The 19,707-nt window shown below is 45.7% G+C and overlaps 1 protein-coding gene and 1 non-coding gene across 2 annotated transcripts in view; one reads left to right on the top strand and one right to left on the bottom strand.

Annotated features, from left to right (window-relative positions):
* CACNG3 (calcium voltage-gated channel auxiliary subunit gamma 3) overlaps positions 1 to 19,707 on the bottom strand; it is an 89,809-nt gene that overhangs the window by 20,514 nt on the left and 49,588 nt on the right. The window lies entirely within an intron of this gene.
* On the top strand, positions 9,740 to 9,872 carry LOC115895347. The gene has a single exon (XR_004055553.1). It is a non-coding gene; the product is annotated as a small nucleolar RNA SNORA1 (small nucleolar RNA).

Below are 19,707 nucleotides of genomic sequence, written 5' to 3'. Positions count from 1 at the left end.
GTTTTGCCATGTTGTCCAGGCTGGTCTTGAACTCCTGGCCTCAGCTGATCCACCTGCCTCAGCCTCCTAAAGTGCTGGGATTACAGGCATGAGCCACTGCGCCTGGCCTGCAGTCACCAGTTTTTAATGTTCTAAAGCAGCTTACTACTGCCCATGTTTGTATGGCCCGTGAGCTAAGAATGGTTTTTGCATATTTAGATGGTTGAAAAAAAAAATCAAAAGAAGAATATTATTTGTGACCTGTAAAAAAATGTGAAATTCAGATTTCAGCCTCAGAAAACAAAGTTTTATTGAAACACAGTCATGCCCATTTGTTTATATTGCTTCAATTTCCTGATTATAACGTTAGGCTCCTCATGAAGCCATTTTGAGAACTAAAGAGAATAAAACATGTTGATGCCACTATAACAGAGTTCAGTATTTGCCACAGAGACAGCAAAGCTGAAAATATTTACTCTCTGGCTCTTTAAGAACAATTTTGCTGGTCCCTGGTTTAAAGATTTCTGTCCCAAGAAGGAAAAAGTGGAAAGCAAAGTGGAGTTTGGGCCTTCCTGGAATAGAAGACCTAATCTAGACTGGTGTTTCTAAAGTAGATAATACTGGCTTCTGGGGCAAATCTGGGTTGCAGACTGTTTCATTTTATGGTTTTATCCGTGTGTGTTTGTTTCACCTGCAATACTCTTTTACATATTTTATTTTTAAAAATTAAGCTTCTGCATTTTATTTTATTTTATTTTATTTTATTTTGAGACGGAGTCTTGCTCTGTCACCCAGGCTGGAGTGCAGTGGTGTGATCTCAGCTTACTGCAATCTCCACCTCCTGGGTTCAAGTGATTCTCCTGCCTCAACCTCCTGAGTAGCTGGGATTACAGGTGCGTGCCACTACGCCCGGCTAATTTTTGTATTTTTAGTAGAGACAGGGTTTCACCATGTTGGCCAGGCTGGTCTTGAACTCTTGACCTCAGGTAATCTGCCTGCCTGGGTCTCCCAAAGTGCTAGGAGGACAGGCGTGAGCCACCGCCCCTGGCCTATGCTGCTGCAATTTAAAATTCTGAGTATTTCACATTAAAAACTGATTCGCAGTTTCTCTTCAAAAATGGGGACCTCTGTCTCACATTTCCATGCAGGAGTAATGAATCCCTGGATGGCGTAGCTGACATCAGCAGCGCTCTTTAAACAGGGTATAAACTCTCCAGTTGGCCAAAGTCCCCACCTAGCTCTATATTCTTGCCTGGCCCTGTAGATATTCGAGTTTGCAACCCCTGAACCAAATGTATTTAGTAGGAGCCCAGTCTTTGGTGTCCCACGTGGGCATGAATCCTGACTCAGCCACTTACTAGTTGTGGTACCTATGGCAAATTACCTCTTCAAACCTCAGTTGCTTCTTCTACAGAATGAAGATAATAATAGTAACTTCATGGAGTTGCCATGAGAATCAGTTGAGGCAGTAATAGCAGTTATTACGCCAGTTGCTGTTCTCAGCACTTTACACATAAATCTTTTAATTAGGCAATGACATAAAGCACTTAGTACAGTTCCTGGAGCATGGTAGGAACTCGATATATTACAGCTATTATTACCGTTGGTTTTGGTAGGTATTTTAGGATCACAAGAGACACATTGGTGCCATGGTGAGATTTTAAGAAGCAATACAGAAGGAAAAGGAATCAAGAATTTTCCCCAAGGAAGACTCCACACTGAAAATGAACCTGCTGGCACCCCATGTCATACATGCATCACAAAGTGAGCTTGGACATTCATGTAAGTAGCATATTGCTGGCTCCCATAAATAACCACTATTTAGCATTTTTGTATATTTCCTTCCAGGCTCTTTTTCCCCTGTGCTGTCGCACACAAATGGCTTTACAAAACTGGGATCGTGCTGTTCTTCTCACTTATATTTTCTTAGGAGTATCTTCCCATATCAGTAAATCTGAGAAAAGTAGAATGAGATTGGACTTGTCCACCCACTGTAGAAGATGGAACCAAGAGAAATGGTGAAGACATGTAGACTGTAAGGATGAAGTCAGGATGCAGAGAGGAGCACTGTCCTGGCACAGCTTTAAGCTCAGGCATTGGAGCAGAGAGAAGTAGAAGCTAAAGCAGGAAGAGGATCAATGGCGTTTGGTCCAGGGGCCGGATCCTGTGGTTACAGGTGAGGGAGGACAGGAGCCCAACGAAGGGCATGTGTGAGAGCTGGGCCCTGAGAATTCATAGACCCCAGGAGCCCGGGAAGAGGTTTGGAGTGAAAGACAGAGCCAAAAGAGATTTCCAGAGGTGCTGAAGTACAGTTGCAGAGACCAGCTTTTTGGTGGCTACAGCTTCATCCTGGGGAAAGAAGATCGTACCAGTGGTTTATCTCTGGTTCGGACAATGGAAAAGTACTTCCTTCACATGAGGAGGGGTGCTGTCCTTAAGCAGATACTTTTTTTGTTTTTCTGCTCCTTTTTAGTTGACATGTAACAATCGTACATATTTATGGGATACAGAGTGATACTTTGATACGTGTATATAACGAATAATGATCAAATCAAGATAATTGGCAAATCTATCTCTTTTAGCTTTTGGAAAAGATACACTAAATTATTTTATTTATTTATTTATTTTGAGATGGGGTCTCACTCTGTTGCCCAGTCTGGAGAGCAGTGTCATGCTTATGGCTCACTGCAGTCTCGACAGTTTGGGCTCTAGTGACCCTCCCACATCAGCCTCCTGTAGCTGGATCTACAGGTATGCACCGCCACACCTAGGCTAATTTTTATATTTTTTGTAGAGATGGGGTCTCATCATGTTGACCAGGCTGATCTTGAACTCCTGGGTTCAAGTGATCCTCCCACCTCAGCCTCCCACGTAGCTGGGACTACAGGTGTGCACCATCACACCCAGCTAACTTTTATATTTTTTGTAGAGATGGGGGTCTTGCCATGTTGCTCAGGCAGATCTTGAACTCCTGGACTCAAGCAATCCTCCCACCTAGGCCTCCCAAAGAGCTGGGATTACAGGTGTGAACCGCCACGCCTGGCCACACTAAGTTATTGTTAACCGTATTCACCCTACAGTGCTATAGGACATTAGAACACATTCCACCCCTCTAGCTGTAACTTCTGACACTTTTTCTTAAAAGTTAAACCCTAGAAATTTTCCTACAGAAATCAGCACTGAGATAAGAATGCTCACCATTGCCTCAATTATTTGTTATGGTTCTATATATTCTAGCACAAGAAGAAATAAAACAGAATTAAGAGTTACAAGCAACAGAAAAAATTTAAAAAAGGAATAAAATTACAATTTTTCCAGGTCATAGAATTAGCCTACTTAAGAAACTGAAAGTAGACCGGGCACAGGGGCTCACGCCTGTAATTCTAGCACTTTGGGAGGCTGAGGCGGGTGGATCACCTGAGGTCTGGCGTTCGAGGCCAGCCTGGCCAGCATGGTGAAACCCTGTCTCTACTAAAAATACAAAAATTAACTAGGCGTGGTGGCGGGCACCTATAGTCCCCGCTACTCGGGGTGCTGAAGCAGGAGAATCTCTCTAACCTGGGAGGCGTAGATGGCAGTGAGCTGAGATGGCACCACCACACTCCAGCCTGAGTGAGACAGTGAGACTCCATCTCAAAAAAAAAAAGGAGAAGCAGCTGAAGGCAATTAGCTGAAAAAAACACAGTAGAATGAATGAAAGAGCTCAGTGAGGTGGTTTCTTACACGATACTAAGCCATACAATAAAGCTGTAATAATTAAGTCATTGTGGTACTGGTACTGGCATTTTAAAATCACATTTACCAGGATATTTTTTCAGTACAGAGAAATAATACAAACAAAACAAGAAACAGTCCATTACCCTTTATTTGGTTAATCCCTTTTAAATTAAAAAGAATAGATGTACATAGAGAATTAAAACAGTATAGAAGGGATTAAACGTGCTTTCTCCACCACCAAAAATTCTCTCACCTGATAACTCAGCAGAAGAATTTTTTGTTAACTGCATGTGGAGTGAAATTACGTCTAAGCTGAGAGCTGAAGGCTAATTAGAAGTTAATCAGAGGAAGGGAGGTGTTTTTCTCGAAGCAGAGGGAATAGCATGTGTGACGATGAGAGAATGAACAAGAGAAAAACTCATTTGGGAGCTCAAAGTAGCTCAAGGTGTTTAGAGGATGAATGGTCTGGAGGACAGATCCAGTGGGTACAGGTGAGAGGAGAGGGGTGATGGGAACCGGGGAAGGTAAGTGTGAGAACTGGGTTGTGAAGATTGATTTTAGGTCCTAGGGATTCCCTAATGCCCAAGACAGATGGTCTTGATCCTCGGAACTTGCATTCTCATTGAGGAGAAAGACTATAGACAATATATCCGAGCTTTGAAAGATACAAAACACTGGGGCTGGGCACAGTGGCTCATGCCTGTGATCCTAGCACTTTGGGAGGCTGAGGCAGGCAGATCACTTGAGATCAAGAGTTCGAGACCAGCCTGACCAACTTAGTAAAACCCTGTCTCCACCAAAAAAAAAAAAAAACAAAAAAACCAAAAAAAACACAAAAATTAGCTGGGCATGATGGTGCGTGCCTGTAATCCCAGCTACTCAGGAGGCTGAGGCAGGAGAATAACTTGAACCCAGGAGGTGGAGGTTGCAGTGAACCGAGATCTTGCCACTGCACTCCAGCCTGGGTGACAGAGCGAGACTCTGTCTCAAAAAAACAAAGAATAAAAAACAAAAAACCAAGAAAGATACAAAACAGGATGATGTGATGGCAACTCTTCATTGGGTGGGGGCAAGTGGAGGGCAACACTGGATAGGGTTGTTGCAGAACGGACACGAGCTCAGACCTGAAAAAAAGGAGCCAGTTATATGAAGAGTCCAGGAAAGAGCTTTCCAGGTAGAAGGAAATGGAAATGCAACGACCCTGGGGTGGGAGTGCACTTGGTGAGTTTGAGGAATGGAAGAGAGGCTAGTAGGAAAAAAGAGGGCATATTGCAGTGGTTTCACTGGGTCCATCAGCTGCCCTTCCAGCTGTGTTTTCAGCACTGGGATGTCTGTGTCCATCAGCTGCCCTTCTAGCTGTCCCTTCAGCACTGGGATCTCTGGAAAATCTAGGAGGTTGAGTTGCACATGGACATGGACCAAGGTCAGCCCCAGCTCTTTCTTAGGGTAGGGAGTAACCTTGAGGCCACCAGATTTGGGGTAACTGAAGGAACTGACCTGGTTCTGGGTGGCTTCTAAACATGCAGGAATGGGGAGGGAATCTAGAAATGGGATGTTTGTATTTTTAACTCTTTTTTAATTTAAAAATTATTATTATTATTATTAAACATGGGGTCTCACTACATTGCCCAGGCAGGTCTCAAACTCTCCGGCTCAAGCTATACTCCCGCCTCTGCCTCCCTAAGAGCTGGGGTTACAGACGTGAGCCACCACACCGAACCTGTATGTTTAACTCTTAAAGCCCTTTTCGTCTATCTCTGGGGAAAGTGGTGCTTCCCAGGTATTTGAGCTGAATAAGGGCTCAGAGTCCTCATTTTGAGTATTTCCTTTCAGATCTCAGCAGTGTGGGCTCCAGCCTGATCCTGGGAAGTGGTCATCAGCAATCACAAAGGGGTATGAGGCTGCTTGTCTGTGGATTTTTACAAATAAGTCATATGGTTGCAATCTGGGGGAGAAATCGGCTGCCTCTTCTTCAGCAGGTGCCTATCTGACCTCTAGAGAGGTAGTGTGGTGTACTGGTAGGAACACAAGCTTTCAGTTTGAATCCTTGCCCAGCCACTGAGTTACTAACTGTATGGCTTTGTGCAATGGACTGAATGCTCACTTCCTCTCAAAATTCCTATCTTGAAATCCTAATGCCTGCAGGGCATGGTAGCTCACACCTGTAATCTCAGCACTTTTGGAGGCCAAGGCAGGAGGATCTGTTGAGCCCAGGAGTTCAAGAGTAGCCTAAGCAACATGGCAAGGCCCCTCTCTACAAAAAGTTTAGAAATTAACTGGACATGGTGGCACACACCTAGAGTCCCAGATGCTCAGAAGGCCAAGGTGGCAGGATCGCTTGCGTCTGGGAGATTGAGGCTGCAGTGAGCTACGACCGCACCACTACACTCCAGCTTAGGTGACAGAGGAAGACAAAGGAAATCCTAATGCCTACGATGATGGTATTAGGAGTGGGGTCCACTGGGACATGATTAGGTCATGAGGGTGGGGCCCTCATGAATGGAATTAGTGCCCTTATAAAAGAAACTCCAGAGAGCTCTCTTGTTCTCTTTCTGCCATGTGGAGACACAGTGAAAAGACAGCCATCTGCAACCTGGAAGAGGGCCCTCACCAGTACCCCACCATGCAGGCACCCTGATCTCAGACTTCCATCCTCCAGAACCATGAGAAACAAATTTCTGTTATTTGCAAGCCACCCATCCTACGGTGCTTTGTTATAGCAGCCCAAATGGACTAAGACACCTTCTTCCCCTCAGCCTTGATCTCTTCATTTTAGTTTTTCTTTTTTTAATTTTAATTTTATTTTTTCAAGGTAGAGATTGGGTCTTGCTATATTGCCCAGGCTGCTCTTGAATTCCTGGCCTTACACTATCCTGCCACCTTGGCATCCCAAAGTACTAGGATTATAGGTATGAGTCACAGTGCCTGGAGTTGATCTCCTCAGTTAGAAAATGTTAATGATTGACCAGGTGCAGTGGCTCACGCCTGTAATCCCAGCACTTTGGGAGGCTGAGGCAGGCGGAGCATGAGGTCAGGAGATCGAGACCATCCTGGCTAACACCGTGAAACCCCGTCTCTACAAAAATACAAAAACAAAATTAGCTGGGTGTGGTGGTGGGTGCCTGTAGTCCCTGCTACTCAGGAGGCTGAGGTGGGAGAATGGCATGAACCCGGGAAGCAGAGCTTGCAGTGAGCCAAGATCACGCCATTGCACTCAGCCTGGGAGACAGAGCGAGAATCTGTCTCAAAAAAAAAAAAAAAAAAAAAAGCCAATGATCTCCAGATTGCTGCAGTTTCTTTCTCTGTTTTTGTTTTTGTTTTTGTTTTGAGACAGAGTGTCACTCTGCCGCCCAGGCTGGAGTGCAGTGGTGCAATCTCGGCTCACTGCCTCTGCCTCCCAGGGTCAAGCGATTCTCCTGCCTCTGCCTCCCAAGTAGCTGGGACTACAGGTGCATGCCACTAAAATTGCAAGAGTTCAGGGCCTAGGGTTAGACAGACCTTGCTTTTATGACTCAGTTTCCCCTTCTATAAAATTATGTATTGGGCTGGGCACAGTGGCTCATGCCTGTTATCCCAGCACTTTGGGAGGCTGAGGCAGGCAGATTTTTTTTTTTTTTTAAATATTTTTTGTATTTTTAGTAGAGACAAGGTTTCACCATGCTGGCTAGGCTGGTCTCCAACTCCTGGCCTCAAGTGATCTGCCTGCTTTGACCTCTCGAAGTCTGAGGTTACAAGCATGAACCACTGCACCCAGCCTGTTGGGGGTTTCAAAAGAAATCATCATAGTATCCATGTTTGTTGAGATGTGCTCTACTTGGCCTTGAGTAAGGGCTCTTTGAGTATTCCCCACAATCCCATGAAGCAGGCACTGTTGTTGGTCATAGGATGGGCTGAGGAGCATGAATTTTGGAGTCAGAATAAGCGGGTTTGAATCCCAGCTCGGCAAGTTGCTTAACTTACAAGTGCCTCAGTTTCCTCCTTTGAAAGCTGAGAGTAACAATAGGAATAGAAGAGTCAGCATTCGTCAAGTGCATTGGAGCAGTGCTTAGCACATGGGAAGTGTTATGTATGTGGATGCCAATTCAATAAATGTTTATTTTATTTTATGTATGTATGTATGTATTTATTTATTTGAGATGGAGTCTCGCTCTATCACCCAGGATGCAGTGCAGTGGTGCGATCTTGGCTCACTGCAACTTCTGCCTCCCAGGTTCAAGCGATTCTCGTGCCTCAGCCTCCTGAGTAGCTGAGATTACAGGTGCCCACCACCACGCCCAGCTAATTTTTGTATTTTTAGTATATACGGGGTTTCACTATGTTGGCCAGGCTGGTCTTGAACTCTTGACCTCAGGTGATCCACCTGCCTTGGCCTCCCAAAGTGCTGAGGTTACAGGTGTGAGCCACTGTGCCCAGTCCAATAAATACTTTTATAGAAGGGAAAGCCGAGTCATAAAACCAAGGTCTGCCTAACCCTAGACCCTGAGCTCTTGCAAAATCCTCTAAATAGCACTAACATAGTGCCGAGCACTGGGAAGAGGGTTAACAGGGGGCAGCTATTAATATCATTATCTCTATTTTGGGCATGGGGGTGAGAGGAAACCAATGGAAAACTGGAGGGTATGGTCTTCTTCATCCTGCCCTCACCCAGACATGGGTACACATGTGCCGACCTGTGCATGTGGGTGCATGCATGTGTGTGTATTCCCACAGAGCGCTAACTCAGGCAGGGAGCCCCAGGAACCATCACTCTCAGGAGGGAATAGACCTAGACCAACCTGCTATGCCAATTTTGGCCAAAGGCCAGACAGAGCTTTCTGGATCATTGAAAGACAGCTCTGAATTTAGTGGGTTTGACTTCAAGTCAAGAAATACTGGATCCAGAGCAGAGAGGCCTGGGGAGGTGAGACTGTCATCCAAGGCCCAATCTTTCCAAGTTTGCAGTCCTGAAGGGAGATCCTAAATGGGGAGTGGAGACAGGTTTCCCCAGGATGTCCCCCCTCCAGTGGAAGAAGAGGATCTCAGTAGAGCCTCTCGATGGGCTTCTCACATCCATCTCCTCTGCACGGCCCACACGGAGGGTCCTGGGGCAGATTTTGGTGGCTGTGAATCCATGAATCTAAGAGAGAGACATCACTTCTGAGCAGGCTCTGGACAGTCATGATGTGCTCAGAGTGAGGGCTGGCACTCCTCACCAGTCCACCTAGCCCAGCAACAGTGCCCGGAACCTGCTCAAACCCATAAACAGGGCCAATTCTGTAGCCAGAGCTTGACATCCATCTCAGCATGAGTCCAGCCAGTGCAACCACATTCCAGGGGCCCCCAAAAGCCCAGCGTAGAGCTCAAAACAGAGGCCAACAGGAACCCAGGGTCCAGCGTTGTAGGTCTTTTGCTAGAACTCCTTTGTGAAGATTTTTGCTTCATGATCTCAGGAAGGAAGAGCAAATACCATGTGTGTTTATGCTTCCTGAGTACTTGGGTTAAGCCCTTGATTAAGAATGTTTGGGCTCCTGGTGCTACAGCAGATCTTTATTATCTGAGAATAAGGATGCCTTACAGCAGTGATTGTCAACATCGGTTCACATTGGAATTACCTTGGGAAGGGAGGCTGGAAAAACGCTGAAGCTGGGGTTCTACTCCCAGGGATTCTTTATCTGGGCATCTGAATTCCTCTCCTCTCCTGTCCTCTCCTGTCCTTTCCTATCCTCTCCTCTCCTCTCCCCTTCTTTTCTTTTTGAGAGATAGGGTCTTGCTCTGTCACCAGGCTGGAGTGCAGTGGTGCAATCATAGCTCACTGAAGCCTTAAACTACTGGGCTCCAGCAATCCTCCTGCCTTAGCCTCCTGAGTAGCTAGGACTGCAGGTGCACGCCACCATACCTGTCAATTTTTAAGGTTTTTTTTTTTTTTTTTTTTTTTTTGGTAGAGACAGGGTCTTGCTATGTTGCCCAGGCTGTGGATTTTTCAAAGCTCCCTGGGTGATTCTAACTGTGCAGTTAAAATCAAGGACCACACCTTCAGGTGAGTCCACTCAAAAATAGGAACTAAAGCCTCTTTCTAGATGAAAATGGGCACTATCGATCATAGTGTCTGAAAATTGTCAGTGGCTAAATTGAAACACAGGTTATGCTTCCATAACAGTGTATGTATTGCAGTGGGGACAATGAGACCTGTAACATTTTGAAAATTTTTTTAAAAACATAAAATAAAATAAAATAAAATAAAATAAAATAAACCCGGGGACTCCTATTCCATAGTAAACAATCGAGTCCAAAAATGTGCTTCCAACTTGATCTGAAAATGAAATTATAATTCAGGAAAACATGCCGATTTTTTCTGATCTTCTTCATGCACTAGGGTGAACAAAAAAAGTAAGCTTTGTTGATTTCAGAACAGCAGGGGTGGGGCATGCATAATTTTTCTGATAAAATCACGTGATCCAGTATGAAATCTTTCCCTTCCCTGACAAGATCATGAAGTTTGACTTTCACAGCAGGCTCATAAAATGGGTCATTTTTGCAAGAAATATTTGAGCATGTCATCAGTTTTCCTAAGGGCTCCTGTTAATCCTTTGATATTCAAATCATTGGATGTGTCTATCACATCATCATTCTTGTCAATTTTCTCTTCTTCCATTGTTAGCTTGTGTCCCTCCAGCAGGCTCTTGTCTACCCATGGTTAACACATCACGTTTTGCCTCCTATTTTCGTTGTATTGTCACGTGTTGACAAGAGCTGGCAATCGGAAAGAGGCTGCCGGACAAAAACCGGGAATTGCAGAGTGTTAAATGGGGCAGGGGTGTGGAGTGGAGTGGGAAGGGGATGCCTGTGTAGAGAACGATTTTTTAACTGGTCTGGTCGCGAATGCACATATTCATATTAAGACAGAGTTTACTTGCCTGTCCGTGCAACCTTGCATACACAGGGATTTGGATATTGAATTCATAGTAACAAGGACCCTGAGCTAAACTTGGCCCCTGATCAAGATGAAGCACTTAGGGTATAACAATTACAAATTACCACTTCTCATAAGAGAACCACGAGTCAGTTTCTGAGAAATAACTATTTTCTTCTGGTGTACAGAACTGTGGTTGGTGCATATCCTGATTTATTCTTTTCTCATTCTTTTTTTTCTTTTCTTTTTTTTTTTTTTTGAGACAGAGTCTTGCTCTGTTGCCCAGGCTAAAGTGCAGTGGCACAATCATGGCTCACTGCAGCTACCATCTCCCAGGCTCAGGTGATCCTCCCACCTCAGCCCACCAAGTAGCTGGGACTGCAGGTGCATGCCACCACCCCTGGCTAATCTTTTTATTTTATTTTTGTAGAGATGGGGTCTCACTATGTTGTCCAGGCTGGTCTCAAACTTCCGGCCTCAATCAATCTGCCACCTCAGCCCCCCAAAGTGCTGCGATTACAGGCATGAGCCATCGCACCCGATCCCTGATTCATTCTTTTGTTCAACAGATATCCGGAGAGGCACCTGCGTTACTTGCGTTAAGCACTGTTTCTAGCACTTGAGATTTATCAGTGAATAAAACAGACCAGGCTGTTATATTCTAGTGGAGAGAGATCTAGAGTAAACAAAGAAATAAATGAAACAAATGCATCACTAAAAAGGAATAGATAATTTCAGTGCTAAGCTCCATGAAAAGAATAAACCCTGGAGAGAATGTGATTGGGATGGGAAAGGACAGTCGTGAGATTGGGTGGACAGAAAGGACCTATCTGAGCAGGCAACCTGAGTGAGAAGAGGAAGTCACCCATGGGAAGATTTGAGGGAAGAGCCTTCCAGGCAGAGTAAACTGCAAGTGCCAAAGCCTTGAGGAAGGATGACACTTAGTGTGTTTCTAGAACCAAGACAAGCTCAGGGCAACTGGAGCAGGGTGAGTGAGGGGGAAAGTGGGATGAGATCAGGCCCATGAAGGAGCAGGCACAGATCACGGAGCTTCTTACAGTCCAGGATCCAGAAGTGAGAAGGAGCATACACAGTCCAGGCTTTGGAGGGTTTTCAGCACATGAGAAACACAATCTGATTAATAGTGTAAAAGATCTCTTTGCCTGCTAGGAACTTGTGGAGGAACAGAAATGAAAGTGCATCTTAGAGGAATCATTGAAAGCCACCTTGGGCTTTTTGGAGAAGCCACTGGTGATGGGGGTGGAACAGTAATCAAGCCAGAGTCCACAGAGGTATGCCTCATTGAGAGAGGGTCCTACCTTAAAACCAAGTATGGGGAATTTAATGAGGAACGACTGTCCGTGCTACCTGTCATTTTTTGCAGGCAGTGAATAGGCTTGCTTCATTTCTAAAGAGCCTGGTTTTGAGCTCTTTGCTTGATCAGCCCATTGAATGGGTTTAGGAGGTTTAGAGTGAACGGTTTTCCTTGGTCCTTCATTATTGGGTTATTGAGGGTTTTGATTCAGGTCAGTGGTGGAGCTCAGAGCCAAGAGCCCAGCCCTTCCTAGCCTAGACCACAGGGCATGTTCACCAACACAGTACCTTGAAACTTTGTAGACGCTGCTGTAGGAGTCACCAATTAGGTAGAATAGTCATGTGTTTGGGGTACTAGCAAAACAGGGGTACAGAGAGGCAGAGAGAAAGGGAGAATGACAACTATAAATTATTTGATATTTGACATTTACAAAAAACATCGAAATGCTACGGAAAAGAACCAGATGTGTGTTGATCTTCCTTATTTAATAGCTTAGTGTTACTAACACTGGAGATGTATGAGGGTAGGGTGGCCACCCTGACCATTTCAATGCTTAGAGTGTCTGAAAGTCTTCTTAACCCTGCCTTGGCAGGCATTAAAAAGCATGCAGAACTCATCCTGTTTCCAAACCACAGAGGCTTCTGGGGCTTTAGCAGGGGTTCTGGGGAGAAGGGTTGAAGAGAGCAAGGGTCATAGATGTGGCTCCTGGGTCTTAGATGCTTTTTAACTGGTGACATCTCTCTTTCAGAGGTGCCTGGAAAAATTGGGTCCACCTGCATGAGAATCACCTGGGCTCTTCTTAAAACAAACAAACAAACAAACAAAACAAGTGCATTCCTGGACACCTCCGCAATGCCCTGAATTACAGACTTTGACAACCTGTGTTTTTGAACAGGTTTCTCCAAGATTCTGAGGCATAGCAGAGTCTGAGAGCGGTGCTGTGACCTCAGGAGGTGCTCCAGCCTCTGTCGTCAGATGGACACATATTGTCATCACATCACAACAAACTTGCCCTCAGGGAGTATTTGAGACCCTGCCTGGAGGATAGACAAGATAGGTTTGGGGGTGTGGAAGGTCTGTGGGGAGGGTTATTTCCTCTTAGAAGATTTGGGATTAAGGCCTTCTGAGACTGAACTGAGGTCTCCCTACAAACAAGCATTACAGCCATGGTGAGTCCTGAGTTCCTGACTGCAGCTGTGAGTGCAGAGCTGGTCCATACCTTGGACTTGTGTTTCACTTTCATGGGACAACAGAGTTTGACATCGTTCCCTAATGCACACGGTCACTGGGATGCTCCAATGGACTTGAGAGATGCTCATTGTGTGCCATTTAACTTATGCCTTATTACCAGATACTACTGGTTGTTTCCTTTTCTTTTCTCTTTCTTTCTTTCTTTCTTTCTTTCTTTCTTTCTTTCTTTCTTTCTTTCTTTCTTTCTTTCTTTCTTTCTTTCTTTCTCTCTCTCTCTCTCTCTCTCTCTCTCTCTCTCTCTCTCTCTCTCTTTCTTTCTTTCTTTCTTTCTTTCTTTGACAGAATCTCACTCTGTTGCCCAGGCTGGAGTGCAGTAACTCAACCTCAGCTCACTGCAACCTCCATCTCCTGTGGTTCAAGAGATTCTCATGCCTCAGCCTCCCAAGTAGCTGGAATTACAGGTGCATGCCACCATGCCCAGCTCATTTTTGTATTTTTAAAGTAGAGACAGGTTTCACCATGTTGGCTAGGCTGGTCTCAAACTCCTGACCTCAAGTAATCCACCTGCCTTGGCCTCCCAAAGTGCTGGGATCACAGGCACGAGCCACCGTGGCCCAGCCACTGTCAGTTGTTTTCTAATCCTGTAAGCAGCATGTAAATAGCACAATGACAGTATAATGTGTTGAGGTTCAGAGTTTAAAAGATTATTTTTGAGTCTAATTGGGCACTTTCTTCATTTAAAAAGGTAATACAGGAAGAGTTAAAAACAAAAACAAAAAAAGTGACGTCTCAACTCCTCAGAGACCTGAGCTTAGATTTCTGTTCCCTGCAAACTCCATAAACATGTGCAGAATCAAACCCACAAAACTGGAGCCTATGTTTAACTGTCTGTATAAAGAGCCACGCTTTTTGACATTTTGTGAAATGTTAGCATTCTGACTATGCTAAGCTGAGAAAGAGAAGAGAGCCTCCTGGATCTGTCTCCAGCTACCCTGGACTGCTCATTTCAACCTTCACTGGTCAGCTCTGCCCAGCGCTAACAGATTTGCTCCCAAGCAAATCCATCCTGGTCCCTGACATTTATCCTGGGCGTCTTTTACTCTCTCCCATTCATTAAGCATGGGCGGTTGCCACGGCAACCATTAACTGCACCTGACATCCAGGAATAGTTCTGGCGTTTTGAGCAAACACCACACTGGGATTTAGTTCTGTAAGGTAAAGACCTGGACGCCTCCCTCCAACTTGCATGGACGTCCTGGTGATTCCCACACCCCTGCTCGAATCTGAGCTATCCGCAGGCCTCTTGGCTCGAGAAGGGAAGGAGGGTGGTGTCTCCTCCCCCAGATCCCCATTCTCCCTGCCCACTCAGCTCTCAGGATTTTTGCTAGTTGCCATATGATGGGGGAGTGGCGGGGGCTGTCTCTGAGTGGGGTGAGTCTACGGAAGGGTGTATGTGTGTGTGTGATGAAGTTGGGGTGAGAGTGGGGGCCATCCCAGGTTATCAGAGGCGGACGCAGACACATTTTGGAAGAGCAAGGAATGTAAATGGGCACACAATCCGCGTGTGAATGTGACTCTGTGTGGGTGCACTGGTGAGTACATGTCTTATGGCTGCCAGGCCTTTGCAGCTGATGCTCTTTCTGCCTGGACCACTTTCTCACAGCCCTTCATGGAGCCGTCAGTTCCCCACCTCACTTGAACATCTCCAGTCACTTTCTTTGTCAAGCTTACGACGATCTGTGAGTGTGCTAAATATCTTGTTTATATTTATTTCCTAGTTTATTTTCTGACTTCTTATTCCCTTGAATATAAGCACCACTGAATCCCAAATGTCTTGCACCCAACCTGGTACACAGTAGGTGCTTTATAACTGTGCCCTGAACATCAGTCTGTCTTTTGTATATGTCTGCAGGGATCTTGGTCAACTTCTTGTTGGATGGTGACAAAAATACTTAACCTGTCCTACGAGATCCTGTGTGATGTGGCCCCAGCCCATCTCCAGATCCTTCTCATCCAAGTCCTGCCGCACAGGCTTTGTTTTATCTTTCCTGCCTCAGGGCCTTTGCACGAGCACCCTCAGCCCCCAGATATTCTTCCCTTTCCATCCTGCATTTGAGAATTTCTATCTGGGCTTCAGATCTTACCATAAATATGTCCCCAGGCTGATGCCATCCAATAACCTGCCCTCACAGCACCCTGTGCTTCTCTTTCAGGCACATATTACAAATAATTATTTATGAGCTTAAAGATGTGTCTGCTTATTCCTCTCCACTGTAAATCCCAAGAGAGCATCTCTGTCTTGCTCACTGCTGTCTTCCCAGGACCTGGCACATAGTAGGTTGTTAAATAAACAAGTGGACAAATGAATGTATGGGATGAGTATTGAGTATTTCCTCCATGTCTGAATTGTTTTTATTTTGTTTGTTTTCTGAGACAAGGTCTTGCTGTGACACTCAGGAGTGCAGTGGCGTGATCATAGCTTAGTGCAGCCTCAAATTCCTGGGCTCAAGTGATTTTCCTGCCTCAGCCTCCCATGTAGCTGGGACTACAGGTGCCCACCACTATGCCCCATTACTGTTTTCATCTTTTGTAGAGATGGGGTCTCACTATGTTGCCCAGCCTGGCCTTGAACTCTTGGACTCATGCGATCCTTCTGTCTCAGTCCCCCAAAGCATTGGGATTACAGACATGAGCCACTGCACCCTGCCTGTTCTTTTTTTTTTTTTTTTTTAGGCAGGTTCTCACTCTGTCACTGAGGCTGGAGTGCAGTGGTACAATCATAGCTCACTGCAGCCTTGAACTCCTGAGCTCAAACGATACCCCCAACCTCAGCCCTCACACTGACTGGGAATACAAGCACATGCCACCGCACCCAGTTAATTTAAAAAAAAAAAAAAATATATATATATATATATATATATACATATATATATATATATATTCATAGAAACAGGGTCTTATTTTCTTTATACACACACACACACATACACATATATACACATATATATATACATATATACACATATATATACATATATATATGTGTGTGTGTGTATATATATATATTTGTAGAAACAGGGTCTTCTTATTTTGCTCAGGCTGGTCTCGAACTCCTGGTGGGTAGTTCAAAGTGAGGGCTCAAGTGATCCTGTCACTTTGGCCTCCCAAAGTGCTGGGATTACAGGCATCAGCCATGGCACCCGGCCTGGATGAACTGTCCATTAAGCTTTGTTTATTGGCATCTCGTCACTGCCTGAGTCTCTCCTTTCATTCCAGAGCCTCTCTGAGCCCGAGTCTTCTTTTCCTCTTCCTTCTCTCATTGCTATGGCTTTTTTTTTTTTTTTTTTTTTTTTTTTTTAAATTTGGGGTCCCTGCCTTGGCCACTCCTTAGAGACTTAGGACTTCCCCTCTCTGCATGAGGAGGAAGCCAGGCTATCATCACATTGGCCGCCACCTCCTTCATCCCCGTCACCTGCTGCCATTAGCAGGGAGAGGGCAGCCTCTGTTTCTGGCCTGAGCCTTGAGGCTGGAGCCTCCATTTAGGTGTCATTAGCTAGACCGGTTCAGGATCAGGTGGCAGGGGAGAGAGATCATGGAGTGTTTCTCTGTGATGGTCAAGGGGCTGAGGTTACTGGTCTGTGCCAGGCATCTGGAGGGAACATCTGTTTTAGCTGCCAGAGGAGCTTCCATTCTCCCTTCCACTGGTAAGGCTACCCTCATTCCACTGTAGGGAATGCCTTCTCTCCCACTTCAGCCTATGCAGAGAGTGAGGTGAGCATAGGGCGACTCCATTGTCAGTTTCAGAGGTGGACATGTGATTCAGTCCTGGCCAATCAGAATTCTAAATTCTTCTGGCTACAGTGGTTGGCTAAGAGGGTGAGCACACAACCTAGATCTGGCCAATCAACATGCCTCACCACCCTGATTGGAGTGATTGGTTCAGGGGAGGGCAAGTGACCAAGTTTATCCAGTGAAGATAGTCTTGGAACCTTGGTTAGATATGTTGAGAAAGAAAAATGTTATTTTCCATTGAGTGGCTAAGCTAGTAGGCTGGGGCTACAGTTGCCAAGCCCTCCACCCCCTACCCTTGGAGACAGCAAGCTTGAGGGTGAAATCAAAGCAGAAAACACACAACTGAGAGGTGGTGATGGTCTGAATCTTGCTAACATCGTTTGAGTCCCTTGCTCCAGCCGTGCTTGAAACAGGTAAACCTTGGGTATTTCAGTTCCATCAGCCAATAGCTTATGTGGCTGCTTAAGCTTATTTGAAATGAGTTTCTGTACTTTGCAACTGAGAGTCCTCACAGACTGAGAGTCCTCACCTGTTTGGAATAGCAGCACCTACCATTTATTAAGCTCTAACTATGTAATAGTCTCCCAGTCCCAGCTTTGCCTCCATGCCTGCTCTGCAAACCTGAGCAACTCCCATTACCATTTCTGATCTTGGTTTCCACAGTTGTGAAAAGAAGCTCATAAACTCTACTTTTCCTACCTGTCGGGCTTGTTGTGAGCATCAAAGTGATGGGTATGAGGTGGCTCAGAAACTGTGAATCACCAGCCTGTGCTGCAGAACAATACTGAGCACCTTCTCCCAGCAGCAGAGCTCGCTGGGGTTGGCGGGGCTTGCGCTTAGCAATGCATTCTAGCTGTTGTGCGCTATCCCTGGGGTCTGGCTCCTAGGACTTGGGAAAGGGAGCTCCCAGGGTCCTGAGTGGTCCTGGTCTCAGGAGTGTGAGAGAACAGAGTGGGCTAAAGATTGGTGGTGGGTGACTGCTGAATGCTAACTGATGTCCCCCCAACCCTTGTTCCCATGTACCTGATGATGTTTCTTTTGTCCCAGGGAATGAGGACATCTCAGCAGATGCTGTCATGGATCAATGATCCAGACCAGATGTACCCACCTCTGCTGTCCCCCAGAATTTAGACACCCCTCAAGGGAAGGAATTGGCTGAGATTAAAGAATTGGTTGATATTAAATTCCTGCCCTCTTCCCCCAGCAGACACAGAACTCATAACAGAAATTCATTCACTCATTTCACTCAATAAATAGCTGCCACATGCCTGGCATCCCTGCAGGCACTGTGGCTCTGGGGGCATGACATAGAGCAGTCTTGGATCCTCCAAGGGGACAGGGAGGACAATGGAACAAATGACCTCCAACAGCAATCGGAGCTAAGAAGACCCTCAAGATAAGGGGCTCGGAGTGACCGAGGGTGATGAGGCAGGGAGGGGTTCTCTGAGGGGACTGTGTGGCTGTGTGGCCTGAGAGCTGAAAGGGGAAAGAAACAGCCTCCTTGCAAATCAGGCCAAGTAATGCAGGCAGAGGGAAGAGGAAGGGCTGGCCCTGTAGCAGCATGAGCTGGTACATGGAGGGACAGAAGATACCCAATAGGGAACGGCAGAGTAGAGGGAGAAGGAGGGAAAGGCTGAGAGAAGGCTGAGGCCACGGGAGAGAGAGCACATGGGCCACTAAGGAGCATTTATTCCAAGGGCAATGGGGGTTTCAGCGAGGGGGGTTAAGCGGGAGAGTGATATGATAGGATATGCATTTTGTTAATGGTCCCTCAGGCTGCCAGATGGAGAATGATTTGGGGTGGGGGCAATGGTGATTTGAGCTAAACTGGCAGCTGGGGAAGTGGGAGAAGCTGTTGCCTTTGGCTACGATGATATTTTTGAAGGCAGAGCCAATGAAACTCCTATTCGGCCATCTTGCTCCGCCCTCCCCCGATTTCTTTTATAGTTTCTGGTTCTCTGCTAAAATTCTTGACCTTGTCTATGGAATGCATTCAGTGATATAATATACTATTGGCCCAAATCTGCAAATTATTTTGGTCCATTTCTTGTTCCTCTTTTTTTTCCTCTTATTTTGTATGTTTGCATATTGGTTGATTGAATAACCTGTGTTTGGATACAATTAATATCTATGTAGGTTTAAACTGATACTTGCCCTAAAACATTTTAGAAGCAATTTTAGCCTCTGGAATAATTTTCACATTCCAGAGAGGATTTACTTCTTATTCTGCCAAAATGAAATGCCAGCGCTGTACCAAGTTAATGCCATCAAAGGGCTGCACACTTTGGGCTGGATCTCATACGGTGGACGCCTTTGCTACTCCTGGTGCATCCTCTCCTGGTATGTTTCCCTAGCAAGTTCACCCAAGGACCTCGTGTGTGTCAGATCCCTCCTTTTTTGCATCGTTTCAGTGACACTTTTCACCTGTGGCCATATGAAGATTTTTGAAGTCTGCTGGACTCCAAGGCCTCTTCGCCCCTCTTTCTTTCAGATTCTCAAGCCTGAACCTCTATTTTTGAGCTTCTTTATGTCTTGACGACATTTAAGACACAACAGGCGTCATACCCGTCTAGGCTTCCCTGCTTTTCTTGTCTCCTGGAAGAACGCTGGGTTGTAAGTGTGAATGCCACATGGAGGTAGATGGTCCGGGTTTCCTAATTAATATTGTTTAAGTTGAGGCCAACAACTTGCGAGAGTAAGTTATTGTTCCCACAAGGATACCTTGTGGGTGGGCCAAGCTGTCCCCACAGACCGGCCTGAGAGGCAGAGTTAGGCTTTTTAGATTTGGTAGGGGTAGAGAGTGCGAGAATGTTCTCCCTGTGGG

The sequence above is a fragment of the Rhinopithecus roxellana genome, chromosome 20 (genome assembly GCF_007565055.1).
Source record: "Rhinopithecus roxellana isolate Shanxi Qingling chromosome 20, ASM756505v1, whole genome shotgun sequence".
NCBI lineage: Eukaryota > Metazoa > Chordata > Mammalia > Primates > Cercopithecidae > Rhinopithecus > Rhinopithecus roxellana.
Note: the sequence above shows the minus strand (reverse complement) of the source record. Positions and strands in the feature narration are given on the sequence as shown.